A 13,651-nucleotide genomic window follows, 5' to 3' on the forward strand; every position below is an offset into this window, starting at 1 on the left:
TTCTTTGTAGAGCATTATCTGCTTTTGTTTAATTATTTCTCTTTTTTTCTTAGTACCTCTTTGAACATCCTAAACAACTATTTCGGCTAAGACAAGTCATCAACTTGAGAGATATCTGTGTGTTAAAAGTGGTTAAGTAGAGCCACTGAGGAAACAGGGATGAGAGCAGCTCTTAAGATTTTATGGTTTATTTGTATGGGGAAGGGGGATATGGAGGCTGATTGTGCTTGAAGGAGAAGTTGTGAGTTCTGCTGAATTCTAGTTGAGGCAACTGGACACAGCGTGGCCATTCGTAACAATTCTTAGTATAGATCAACAGAGAGCTGTTTTCTATTATAAGGACAGGCTATAGGGAGGGATTCTTGAGTGAATGCATATGTTGGTGGGCATGGCCATGTTAAGAACCCTGATGCCTCAGCTCATGGGAGTGGGAAAGCCTGTTCTAGGTGAGGCTCAGAGCCTTCCTCAGATCTGAGTGCAAATGTCAACAGCCTGGAGAAAATGTCCACCATAGCTTTCTTCTCCTAGATAGTGCCACTTTCCTGCAGAGACCGCTCCTGCCAACGTTATTAACTACACCTGCCTCTTTGTTCCGCTATGAGTTAGCCTGCCTGCTTGTTTATATAATAACACCATTTGCTTGTTTAGCTATATGCAATAATCGTGCCTCCCTGGGCTGCTGAGAGATTGTAGGTTCTCCATATAAACAGCCCAGACTACCCCATCCCAGATTTTCTGTTTATCTGTGTGTGTGTGTCTATTTCTTCCTTCCCTCGGTGCCCCTCCTCAGGATTCCAGGATCCAGGTTGAACAAAGGCATCATCAGGCTTCATGTATCAGTGTATCAGTCTAAGAATGAATAGTGATAGCCTCAAGATTTGCCTTCATTTAATCACAGATTAAAATCTTCAATGAGAAGCATAGGTGCATCGATAAGCTCTTCTCAGCTTTGACAATATCTTCAAGCTGCCATTATTTATTTCAAAACATCTTCATATTCTGCCTACTCTCCTTGGTCCAAATTCTTACTCTAGAAATAGTCTCAGGAGAGCAAGTAAGGGAAATGACAGAGTCAGAGAACCATCAGATCCCAAATTCATCTCTGCCCATTGCCTTTTCTATTGGGATGAGGCAACTTCTAATAATTTTTCTCAGGCCCCTACAGTTTCCACCTTTGAGTTAATCTTCTTCCTGCCAATCCCTGCTGTTACAGGGACTCAGCAGAGGCGGATACTGAGAAGTGAGGTGCACCCTGCACTTTTCATAGCATGACGGGGGGTGTTGTCAATGAGCATACATGCAGAAGGCAACACCCCCCAATGCTATGCCAAGTATATCTGAGAATCAGAGCAAGAGATACTCAGACACCCCTCCTGTTAAAGTTCATGGGACTGTGTTTGTTTCTTAGTTTCCAATCTTAGCCCTGCTAGCACACAAATACTCTTTTATATCTGTTTAGTAACAATTACTGAAGAGTTATTATTATAATCTTAACTTTCTAAGCTAATTTGTCTTCCTTTCAGCATATATCCCACAGATACTTGCACTTTGTAGCTTTTTTGCTCTAGGTCCTCTTTCCTGATATCTCCTGGCCCTCTCTCCTGGTCCCTCCTGGATATCTGTCCATGGCTGAATCCCCTACTTCCTCCTCTAACTCCTCCTCCCCTGGCTGGCAGGAAGTCCAGCCCTGTTCTCTCCCCTGCTCAGTGACCAGCTATAAGCCGCTTTACTGGCATATCAGGGGACAATTAGGGAGCAATGTTTACACAACGCTTAGAGGAGAGACTTAGAACAAGGATTATAACCAGTTATGGGGGTACAGAAGTCAGCCTTTGAATTACACAGTAACAATATGCCTACACCCTCCCCGTCAGAGAATAACATCACAACCATGCCTCAGAAGCTCCACCATAAGCTCATGAAGTGGCGTGTTGTCTCTTTGTGGAATTCTGCCGGATGAGGGTGAAGTCTGACATTTCCAGGTAGCCTCCAGCTCTGTCTGAGATGGTGGACTCCCTTTTCTCAGCGGGTTTCTCTTTCCCCCTGATCTGCTGACCCCGGATCTTGTAAGAAGTGGCACACAGCCCTCAGGGACAACCACGGCCAACCCTTTCTTGATGAGCAAGCACCTGGGGGTTTCTGTTGGCGCCCACCCTATGCACCTGTCCACCCTAAGATGTCTTTGTGTCTTAGCTTTCCAAATGCCCTTTGACTTGGAGACTTTTCCCCACCCATAGGACAATTAGGTCCTGTGTCCTCCTCCTCACGCTGGGACCATGCTGTGCATGTAAAATGAGGCATGGCACCACTACACATACGTCAAGCATCCCCAGCACCCCGAACCGGCAAATCAAACACATTCACCCCCAGAACCCCTTCTGTTGTCCGAGGCTGCGTGTGCCTGCGGCATGATACCATTAGCCTTCCACCAGGCTGCCTGGGCCTCCTCATATATTTTGGGGAAGGGAGGGCTCCCCTTCTCTCCAGAAATTCACCACCGGACTCCCAGCAGTACCTCCAGCAAAGATCCTGCTGGGCTGTACCTCACCAGACCTGACTTTCGGCCACTGGACCTGGGCCTCGACAGACCTGTGTCGACTGCGAGCTGACCACGGGCTTTCACCTGCATCTTCTGCCGAGCTCGGCACAGCAGCCTAAGCCAGAGCTGTGACACTTTGGTGGCACCGTCAGCTGTGGAATGCCCGAGTTGCCACTGCCCCCGGCACTATAAAAGAGCTTACGGTAGCGCTGTGTGGAAATTCTTTTCACACCCCAGCCTGGCACACGGGCACCGCCCTAAAGCGCTCTAGCCATTCTGCAGAGAAGCAAAACCCTGATGCTGGGGTTGCTGTGTTCTCCATCCAGCAGCCACCATCCAGGCTCCTGTTGAAATCCAGGACCCCTCCAATCGTCAGCTCACTTGGTAAATATCCCCATTATTGAATGAAAGAGGAAATGGATGGAGAAATATTTCAAAAGCACTGTCCAGCCACAGCAGTAGGACCCAGTCAGTGGCGACTGTGTGGGTTCTTGGGGCTACTGCCCAGAGTAGTGGTTTTGGAATTTATCCATCCTTATTATAACCTTCTGAGTGAATGCTTCCTTATCTCTGCTTCAGATGGTGGCCTAAGGTTTCAAAGTTTGAACATGGCAGACCCAAGACAGAAGCTTTAGATTTAACATTGCTGCATACACTACCATTTCTGTGTGAGCACCCCGGTGACCTCATATACAAAGACATTGAAACAAACACGGCATTTAGACTGTGTGCCTTCAAGCACTGCGGTACGCCGGTTCCCACTGGATGTGTCCGCAGGCTATCTGTTAACACCTGAGGCAGTCAGCTGATAAAGGAGATAGGTGGTCCGGGGAGCTGGCTGAGACAGCTCAGTGGACAGGGTCCTGCCACAAAGCCTGATGGACTGCGTGATCCCTGCTACCCGTACCTCAGCACTCACTCTGTGGCAAATGCTCTCCTCACTCTATACATACAAAATAAGTAAATAAAATGTAATTTTAAAAGAAGGAGAAAGGTTTACTGCGGTTCAGCTTGAGAGGCTTCAGTCCATAATCAACTAGTCTCATGGCCCTTGGGCTTGCATGTAGCTCTGGTTAGCCACTCACCTCCCAGCAGCCTGGAGGAAAACAGTGAGGAAGAGAAGGAGGCAGAAACTTCAGTCCCACATCATGGGACCTGACGTGCATACCCCTAACAGCCGCAGGCATCCCTCCCTCCCACTTCTTTTTGTGGGGGGTGGTTTCGAAGCAGGGTTTCTCTGGCTGTCCTGGACTTGCTTTGTAGACCAGGCTGGCTTTGAACTCACAGAGATCCTCCTGCCTCTGCCTCCGTGTGCTGGGATTACAGGTGTGTGCCACCACACCCAGCTTAGTTTCCACCTTTGAAAAGAGCATCAACCGGGGGCAAGCCTTTAATGCAGGCCTTTGAGAACATTTGAGAGCCAAACCATCGCAACCACAGCAACTCTCAAGGACATTTCTGAGAGACAGGCATCCTCCAGTTTCAGGCAGTTTACCTGATCAACAAGTCCATCTCCCTTTCTCCCCAGAGAAAAAGCAGAGGCAAAGGATGCTGACACTAATTGCTCCTTGGCATGCATGGAGGGAAAGAATGCATCTGATAGGAATTTCTATTCATCCATCATCCTGGGAAATGAAACCAATGTTATTCTCTAAAAGTCTCAACAAAAAGCTGTGGCAAAAACACAGCAACACTTGGGGAAAGAGGAGATGGAGGCACCCGGCACTCTCAGTTCTCAGGTAGAGAAGGAGCTAAGGTAATGGTATGCCTGGTCAGCAGAGAGCCGGGACTAGGACAGATATCCCAAGCCACTTTGGAAAGAGCTCTCCACTCTTGCAGCTCAGCTCTGGGTTGCCCTCAGTGGCCTTTCTTTCATGTAGCGGTAAGTCACTCATTCATTCGTTCATTCATTCACCCCAAAACATTTACTGATGCTTTCTCTGTGCCAGGCTTTGTTCTCTTTTGGGTATAGAATACCCCAGAGGGCAGATGTGCTTCCTGAATTCAGACAGACCATAATAAGCAAACCAAGAAATAAACAATTAGAACAAAAGCTGCCGGGAGGTAGACAGGAAGGAAAAACGTTTAGTGCAGCCTGGGGCCCAGACGGCTCTGGGAGCTGAGTGGTGATGGGAGTTGGCGGCTGGGGAGAGCATGTGTGCAGGAGGCCCCTGGAGCAGCTCAGAAACATTTCAGAAGGACAGCGTGCGGAAGAAGTGACGGGACAGTTCATTCTGTGCCGTGTTGCTTGTCACCCGGATTCTGGGTGTATCTGTGAGGGTGTGCAAGCAAGAAATCCATACCTGGATCAGCGCACAGGCCAGGTGGACAGACCTCGTGGTGTGTCTGGGTATCCCACAGCCTCCTGAGAGAGAGCCTGGCTATAACAAGAAGGCACAGATGGTGGTACAGAGCTCCTTAGCTGCCTGCTTGGGTCAGGCCATGCACCCAGTCCCTGGCTCTGAGGACCTCAGGCTCAACTGTGGTCCTAGCTTACAAACGGTGGCTCACCGGGCTTCAGGGCACCCCCAAAATGCAGGAGCCAATTCTCAAAAGAAATCTTCCTGTGGGTGTGGGTGGGGGGGTAGGGGTGCATACACACATACAAGACAGCAATAGCAATGATAGCTATAAACACTGATACGGTTATTATTATCTCCTACCCTCAGATTGGTTCTGTTTCTCTGATGAATGCAGAGCTGATCTAACTTGTTGAATGGAACATATAAAAAAGTTTTACCAAACTACTGAGAAAAACTACTGAAAAGTGATTTGGCCAGCTAGCTGGTCACTGGTCAAAGTGAGTAGAAGCAAGCCACGACAGCAGCTGTAAAACCACACGTGAGACACTGGAAGGAAATGAGTAGAACAGTCGGGATGGAGGAATGCAGCTGTTGGATTCTGGGTAACTTGGTTCCTTTTTTGTCTAATCTTTGTTGTTTTTAACTTCTGCTAATGTGCTTCATGGATTAAATTGAAACTCTGAATATAGGAAAGTAAACTATGTCAGATGTCATCCTTTGACTTCAGGGTGTTTTGGATTTATCTTGACATGCATATTTTTAACTTAAAATATGAAATAAGATGTACATATAGATTTAAATACTAAATAGTAATATATATCAGATGTTAAACCAGTTTTATTTTTTCCATTCATACTCAGCACTCATCATTATTATCCCAAGGCAAACACTTGTGAGTGTTTGAGGAATTTTTCTACTTTTAGTTGTTCCTTGTCTCTTTCCCTCCCTCCCTGTCTCCTCTCCTCTCCCTCCCTTCCCTTTTCCTTCCAATAGGAACAACTTATGCCAGAATAAACAAATTTGGGGAGTTCATGTTATTTCTTCAGTGATCTCTCCCTCTTTGACTGTGTGGCTCCTTCTGAAATTTTTGTTGTTTATATTTTCTGTTGTTTATATTTTTGTTGTTTATCTTCTTTTTAGTCATATCTCATTTTCTTTCTGTAATTTCCTATTGTTTTTTTAATTTTATATCTTGAAAGAGGCCTTCAACTTTGACAGATAATAATAAGTACCTTCCACTGACTTTGTGTTTGCTCTAATTTGAATTTTGGAAAGCTAGTTCCTACCTTGAATGTAACTTCTCTTATTTCACACAAGCTCCTCATGTCCCCTCATCTTTCAGTACTAAGCTCCCTGTTGAGGTTTTCTTCTGCTGTGGCTGGTTCCTAATCCCCTTCCTTCAGGTTGGTACCCTTACAAGCACCTTTAACCACTGAGCCCTCCATTGTTTCCTCAGTATCAGGCACAGCTGACTTGGCTTTTCCGTCTCCATGTGTAAATTTGAAGACTCAGCTGAAGAAGCTGGTGGGGTAGGTTTCATTTCTCTTTCCACTTTGCAGCCAAGAAAACTGAAGCCCGAGTCTTTCATGTTTCACCCGGTGGCTCCACTGTAGTCCTTGATGCTCAGGAGGCTGAAGCAGGAGGCGTGCTTGAGTCCAGGAGTTCAAAGGCAGCTTCAGTAGCACAGTAAACAGTCACAGAAAAATAATTTTCAAAAATTGCTCAAAGCCTCTCTCTGTCCTGGTGGAAGATGTAGGAGTGAACCCGTGAGTCTGGCTCAAGGCTCTGAGATCTTAAACCCTGGGTCACACTGTTAACTCCGCCCCTGGTGACCAGCCACACCCTTCACAGCCTGCCCTGCCCCTGGTGACCGGCCACACCCTTCACAGCCTTCGACTGTGAGTGGCCACGAAGAGGCTGGCAAAGTGTGGATATGATGAAACTCTCTAAACAGATGTTAGCTTTGGATTTCTAGTTCCCCACCTTAATTTATGGTTTATTTTGCTTTTTGCTATAACATATGTCTGGATTTCACTCTCATGAGATGATTTCTTCAGGGGTGTGGCTCAAAGGCTGATCGAACAGCAGTTTCCCATGGAAGGAAGATGCAGTGTTTCATTTCATTCACTGTTTAAAAAATGGTTAATAGTTATCGAGCAGTTTCCGTGTGTCGGGCACATCTTGTCTGCACTGCTGGATTGCCGATATTCACTCACAATAAATTCGGGCTCAAAATGCCGCCATTCTGGGGAAGTGCCTCGAGGGTGGAGGGAGAAAACTACTTTTGGGGAGATGCTGCTCCTAGGTGATGACTTGCTCAGTTACTCCCAGCCAAGCTGCAGCTCTTCCTCCTCTGCCTCCTTCCCTTTTTCTTCCCTGCTTCCCTCCTTCCTTCCCTCCTCCCTCTCCCTCATTTTGCCCCTTTCTCACTTCTCCTTCCCTCCTCCGCCCTCCCTCTAGCTCCTTCCCTGTTTCCTTCTGTGTCCCCCTTCCCTTCCTCCCTGTCTCCCTTTTTATCTTTCTTCCTTTATCTGACTATACTATCAAGTTAGGGTTTCTATTGCTGTGAAGAGGCACCATGACCTCAGCAACTCTTATCAAGGAAAGCATTTAATTGGGGCTGGCTTACAGTTCATTGTCCTCATTGCAGGAAACATGCAGCATGCAGGCTGGAGAGGGAGCTGAGAGTTAACTATATCTTGATCCACAGGGAGCAGGAACAGAATGTCACACTGGGTATGGCTTGAGATTCTTTTTTTTTAATTTATTTTTTTATAAATTACAGTTTATCCACTTTGTATATCCCCTGTAGTCCCTCCCTTATCTCTTCCCAATCCCACCCTCCCTTCCTCATCTCTTCCCATGCCCCTCCCTAAATCCACTGATAGGGGAGGTCCTCCTCCCCTTCCCTTTGACCCTAGCCTATCAGGCCTCATCAGGACTGGCTGCTTTGTCTTCCTCTGTGGCCAAGTAAGGAAGTAAGGCCACTGCCCCATCAGGGGGAGGTGATCAAAGAGCCAGCCACTGAGTTCATGTCAGAGACAGGCCCTGTTCCCCTTACTAGGGAACCCACTTGGATACTGAACTGCCATGGGCTACATCTGTGCAGGGGTTCTAGGTTATCTCCATGCATGAGCCTTGTTTGGAGAATCAGTCTAAGAGAAGACCCCTGCACTCAGAGTTTTTATATCTGTTGGTCTCCTTGTGGAGCTCCTCTCCCCTCCAGATCTTCCTATCTCTCCCTTCTTTCATAAAATTCTCTGCACTCTGTCCAAAGTTTGGCGATGAGTCTCAGCATCTCCTTCAATACCTTGCTGGGTAGAGTCTTTCAGAGGCTCTCTGTGGTAGGCTCCTGTCCTGTTGCCTGTTTTCTCCCTCTTTTGATGTCTATCCGTTTCTGAGTGAAGATTGATCATCTTACCCAGGATCCTCCTTCTTGCTCAGCTTCTTTAGGTGAATAGATTTTAGTATGTTTATCCTATCTTATAGGTCCAGTACCTACTTATAAGTGAGTATATACCATGTGTGTCTTTCTGCTTCTGGGGTACCTCACTCAGGATGATCTTTTCTAGTTCCCACCATTTGTCTGCAAATTTCATGATTTCCTTGTTTTTAAATGCTGAGTAGTATTCCATTGTGAATGTACCACAATTTCTGTATCCATTCTTTAGTTGAGGGACATCTGAGTTGTTTCTAGATTCTGGCTATTACAAATAAAGCAGCTACCAATATGGTTGAGCAGATGTCCTTGTTGTATACTTGAGCATGTTTTGGATGTATGCCTAGGAGTGGTATAGCTGGATCTTGAGGAAGTGCTATTTCTAATTGTCTGAGAAAGCGCCAGATTGATTTCCAAGTGGTTGTATAAGTTTACATTCCCACCAACGAGGGAGGAGGGTTCCCCTTTCTCCACATCCTCTCCAGCATTTGTTGTTACTTGAGTTTTTGATCTTAGCCATTCTGATGGGTGTCAAGGGAAATCTCAGAGTCATTTTGATTTGCATTTCCCTGATAACTAAGAATGTTGAGTATTTCTTTAAACATTTCTCTGCCATTTGACAGTCATTAAAAGTCTCCCTTCCAAAAAAAAAAAAAAAAAAAAAAAGCCCAGGGCCGTATGGTTTCAGAGCAGAATTCTACCAGACCTTCAAAGGAGAGCTAACTCCAATTCTCTTCAAACTATTCCACAAAATAGAAATAGAAAGAACATTACCAAACTCACTCTACGAAGCCACAGTCACTTGATACCTAAACCACACAAAGACACAACAAAAAAAGAGAACTTCAGACCTATCTCTCTTATGAACATTGGTATAAAAATACTCAATAAAATACTTGCAGACTAAATCTAAGAACACATCAAAGATACCACCCACCATGACCAAGAAGGCTTCATCCCAGACATGCAGGGATGGCTCAATATATGAAAATCCATCAATGTGATCCACCATATAAACAAACTGAAGGAGAAAAACCACATGATCATATCCTTAGATGACAGAAAAAAGTTTTACAAAATCCAACACCCACAATTAAAGTCTTGTTGCGATCAGGGATACAAGGCACATACCTAAACATAGTAAAGCCTATAGCCAACATCAAACTAAATGGAGAGAAACTTAAATCAATTCTACTGAACTCAGGGACAAGGCAAGGCTGCCCACTCTCTTCAGTCCTAGCTAGAGCAATAAGACAGCTAATGGATATCAAGGGGATACAAATCAGAAAAGAAGTCAAAGTATCACTATTTGCAGATGATATGATAGTATACATGAGCAACCCCAAAAATTCAACCAGAGAACTCCTTCAGCTGATAAACACCTTCAGTACAGTGGCTGGATACAAAATTACCTCAAAAAAAAAAAAATTAGTAGCTCTCCTGTATATGAAAGATTAAAGGGCTGAAAAAGAACTTAGGGAAACAACACCCTTCACAATAGCCACTAATAACAAGGTGCTTGGTGTAACTCTAGCCAAGCAAGTGAAAGATCTGTTTGAAAAAAACTTCAAGTCTCTGAAGAAAGAAATTGAAGAAGATATCAGAAGATGGAAAGATCTCCCGTGCTCATAGATCAGTAGGATTAACATAGTGAAAATGGCCATCCTGCCAAAAGCAATCTACAGATTCAATGCAATTCCCATCAAAATACTAACAATTCTTTACAGACCTTGAAAGAATAATTCTTAATTTCGTATGGAAAAACAAAAAACCCAGAATTGCTAAAACAGTCCTGTACAATAACAGATCACCTGGAGGTATCTCCATCCCTGATCTGAAGCTGTACTACAGAGCAATAGTAATAAAAACTGCATGGTAATGGCGTAGAAACAGAAAGGAGGATCAATGGAATCAAATAGAAGACCCAGAAACAAACCCACACACCTATGGATACTTGATTTTTTACAAAGAAGTCAAAACCATACAATGGAAAAAAAGACAGCATCTTCAACAAATGGTGCTGGTCTAACTGGATGTCTACCTGTAGAAAAATGCAAATAGATCCATATTTATCATCTTGCACAAAACTAAAGTCCAAGTGAATCCAAGACCTCACAGGCTCTAAGAGCAACAATCAATAAATGGGACCTCATGAAACTGAAAAGCTTCTGTAAAGCAAAGGACAGTGTCATCAGAACAAAACGACAGAATACAGACTGGGAAAGGATCTTCACCAACCCTATATCTGACAGAGGGCTAATATCTAGAATATATAAAGAACTCAAGAAGTTAAAATCAACAAATTGTATAATCCAATTAAAAACGGGGTACAGAGCTAAACAGAATTCTCTATAGAGGAATATTGAGTGACTTGAGATTCTTAGACCTCACAGCCCACCCTCCTCCAGCAAGTGGCACACCTCCTCCTACAAGGACACACCTCCTAAGAGTGCTGCTCTGTATGGCCAAGCATCCAACACGCGTTCATGGGGGCCGTTCCTATGCAAACACCACACTTTCCTTCCTCTGGAAACAGTCCAGACACTCTCGGGCAGCTTCAGTCGCAGCCAGGCCCTGCAAGGCCATGTCAGCGCTTTGGCATTGGTTTCGTCTGACTCACTATCTGGGTCTGTATTTGGCTGTCATAGCCCACCATGACAGAAACTATTTCAATTTTTGAACCTATGTCAGCTGCTCTAAGCAAAGTTCATATGAGTACACTACTGAGTGATAGGATGGACTGAATAATTTCACAACCTCTGGGGAGGTCCGTTTGTCTGTGACTTAGAATGGGAATTCAGCCTCCAGGCACGGCACGTCTGGAGTCCAGGTTTGTTCTTCAGACTGCACATGTGGACGCTTGGAGCACAGCGGCCATCACATTCGCACTTGTGGAGTGGAAGAAGAACCTGGTGCGTGTTGCTGAAGCTGTACTTCTGACTAGCTATAGTTACAGTCAGCTGACCTCGTTACTTCCCAGAGCTGCAGACATCCTGCTCCCTTCATAGTTCTTGGTGACGCAGTGAAATCCTCCCATGGGCTTCACTTTCCCCTGGAGGCTCACCATGCAGCTTTCCCGAGCATTAACTTTTAGGCAGAAGCAAAATACTGTCTTATTTTGAAAGGTGTGCAATTTTAATATCAGAAGATCCTGTTGGACAGGCAGACACTCTCCAGGGTAGCTTAGCTCTTTACCCCAGTCTGACTTATCTAGAGGTTATTTTCATTCCCCTGGCTGACCCAGAATGGGACTGATTTAGGTAGAGAACAGGGTGAGACGGAGATTATGCCTACTCACATATTCCTACCTTTTCTCTTCAGTCAAGAAAGCATGCTGGCTGAGACTTTTCAAAATAACCACAACAAAAGTGTGGCAGAGTGGTGCAGGGGCAAGGATAGCAGCTCAGCCATCAAATCGTGTATCCATGGAAAACTGGTACTTGGCCACTCCCCAAACCTGCAGAAAGGAATTGGAACCCTGAGTGTCCCATGAGAAATCCATATGTAGCTGGGTAGCTAAGAACGTGGAATGGGTATGTGTGTGTGTGTGTATGTGTGTGTGTGTATGTGTGCGTGTATAACTCAATTGTGTATTTCTCACAATTCGTAGATGACATTGCCAGTTTGCAGTGCAAAAAGCTTGGACGTGCCTGAATAGACGAATATTGAGCAAAACAACTCACTCTGGAAAAAAAGGCCTATTCCTACCTCTTAATATGGACAAAACTGAATTCCAAATGGATTAAAGACCCTGTGTGTGACAGAACGGGCTGCAGAGAAGGGGTGTAGGCTTTGTGGTTGTGGAGTTTGGAGCAATTTCCTATCTGAGACCCAAACAACAGAAAGCTTTAGAGGAAAATCACCGGCTATACACACTCAAAATTAGATATTTCAGTTCTGAAGAATTAACCTACCTGACAGATGGCGTTGGAAAAGATGTTTGTGTGGCCTGAAATCAATACGGATGGAAGGTTTGGAGAAACTCCTGCTGACTCTGGGGAGAAAGGAAGGCAGGGAGCTCCCCAGCAAAGGGTGAGGCAGTTTACCAAGAAACCCAAACTGCAGATAAGCATATGAAGAGATACTCGCTTCACTGGTAATCAGAGAAATGCACATTTAAGTTATGATTTGAGCCACTTCAAAATCATCAGACTGGTACAAATGGAGGATTCTATTATGTATCAAGTACTGACAGGAATGGAAAAACGGGAGCTCAGCCCTGCATTACACTTCAGCAGCCCACCCCGGGTGGGCTCCAGGAACAAGCTTAATCAAATCCTGAGGGGAGGGCGGACATCTGTAGAAGGTGTTCTCATGAGTGACCTGTGTCCCTGCAGGCCAAGTGTTTCTGGCTGGATCCCAGGCACAGAGAAGGTAGAGTCATTTTGGCCATGATTATATTGAACATGACAGGAAGCAAGGAAAAGTAAGGAAGACGGTGAGAACGATTGTCAATTAGACACGCACACACAAGACTGTGTCATCTATCACTCAAGGGCAGTCCTACATCTGAATAAACAGAAGGGGAGGCTGCAGACGGAGAAATGGGGGCGGTCGGGATATAGACGAGAACACAGTTAAATCCAAGAAGGGCTTGGTCAGATACCAGGCCTGTGGCACGAGAAGCGGGATTAATTCATCTCTGTGAATCTCTGGTCCGAAAGAAAGGAAGAGAAGGAAAAGTCAAATCGGAATTCAGGTGAGCAGAAGGTATCCTTATATGGTAAGAACTCGGAGGTGTTCTGTTTAAGGGCTGCATAACAAATCGTTGATGGGTTTCAGTTCTTCATTATTTGTAATGCAGTTCCTGCAACACCATTCCTAGCTGCCAGGACCCTAGGGTGGAGCCATGGCCAGAACCCATGAGGCTCACTTCTCTGCCTACCTCAAGCCTGCAGAAGGGAATATAGCCATACAGATGGGGTGTTGGCGGCAACCTCAATATTCAAGGCACAGTTAGGAGGATGACTTGGGGAAGGTCTGCAATTACTATTCCGTAAAGACAGTCTGAATATCTATTCATATTTCATTGGCTTCATCTAATATTTAAACTCTCCCCCAGTGTCTGTAGAAAGAAAAGCAGAAATCTGAATGGTTCTAACGCTACCCGGTTCCCGCAGCCTGCGCTGCTTGGTGCCAGTCTCTGAGCTCACAACAAAAGTGAGCAGAAGACAAAAATCATTTGCAGACTCTGAAAGGAAGGATTTTAGTTCGGAGAGATGGTTAAGATGTGCTAATCTGGGAAGCTGGAGAGGAGGCAGTCCTTAAAACCAACCAACCTGGAAAAGGAAGCTTCATGGGCTCCTCCCTCCTTCCCTCCTCCCTCCCTCCATCCTTTCCTCTCTCCCTCCCCCACCTCCACCCCACCTC

The 13,651-nt window shown here is 45.4% G+C and overlaps 1 pseudogene; it reads right to left on the reverse strand.

Annotated features, from left to right (window-relative positions):
- Positions 1-1,916: 1,916 nt before the first annotated feature.
- Positions 1,917-13,651, reverse strand: part of LOC129668536 (glyceraldehyde-3-phosphate dehydrogenase-like) — a 71,365-nt pseudogene continuing 59,630 nt past the window's right edge.

This window comes from Psammomys obesus, unplaced genomic scaffold (assembly GCF_907164565.1).
Source record: "Psammomys obesus unplaced genomic scaffold, mPsaObe1.curated_primary_1811, whole genome shotgun sequence".
NCBI classification, from domain to species: domain Eukaryota; kingdom Metazoa; phylum Chordata; class Mammalia; order Rodentia; family Muridae; genus Psammomys; species Psammomys obesus.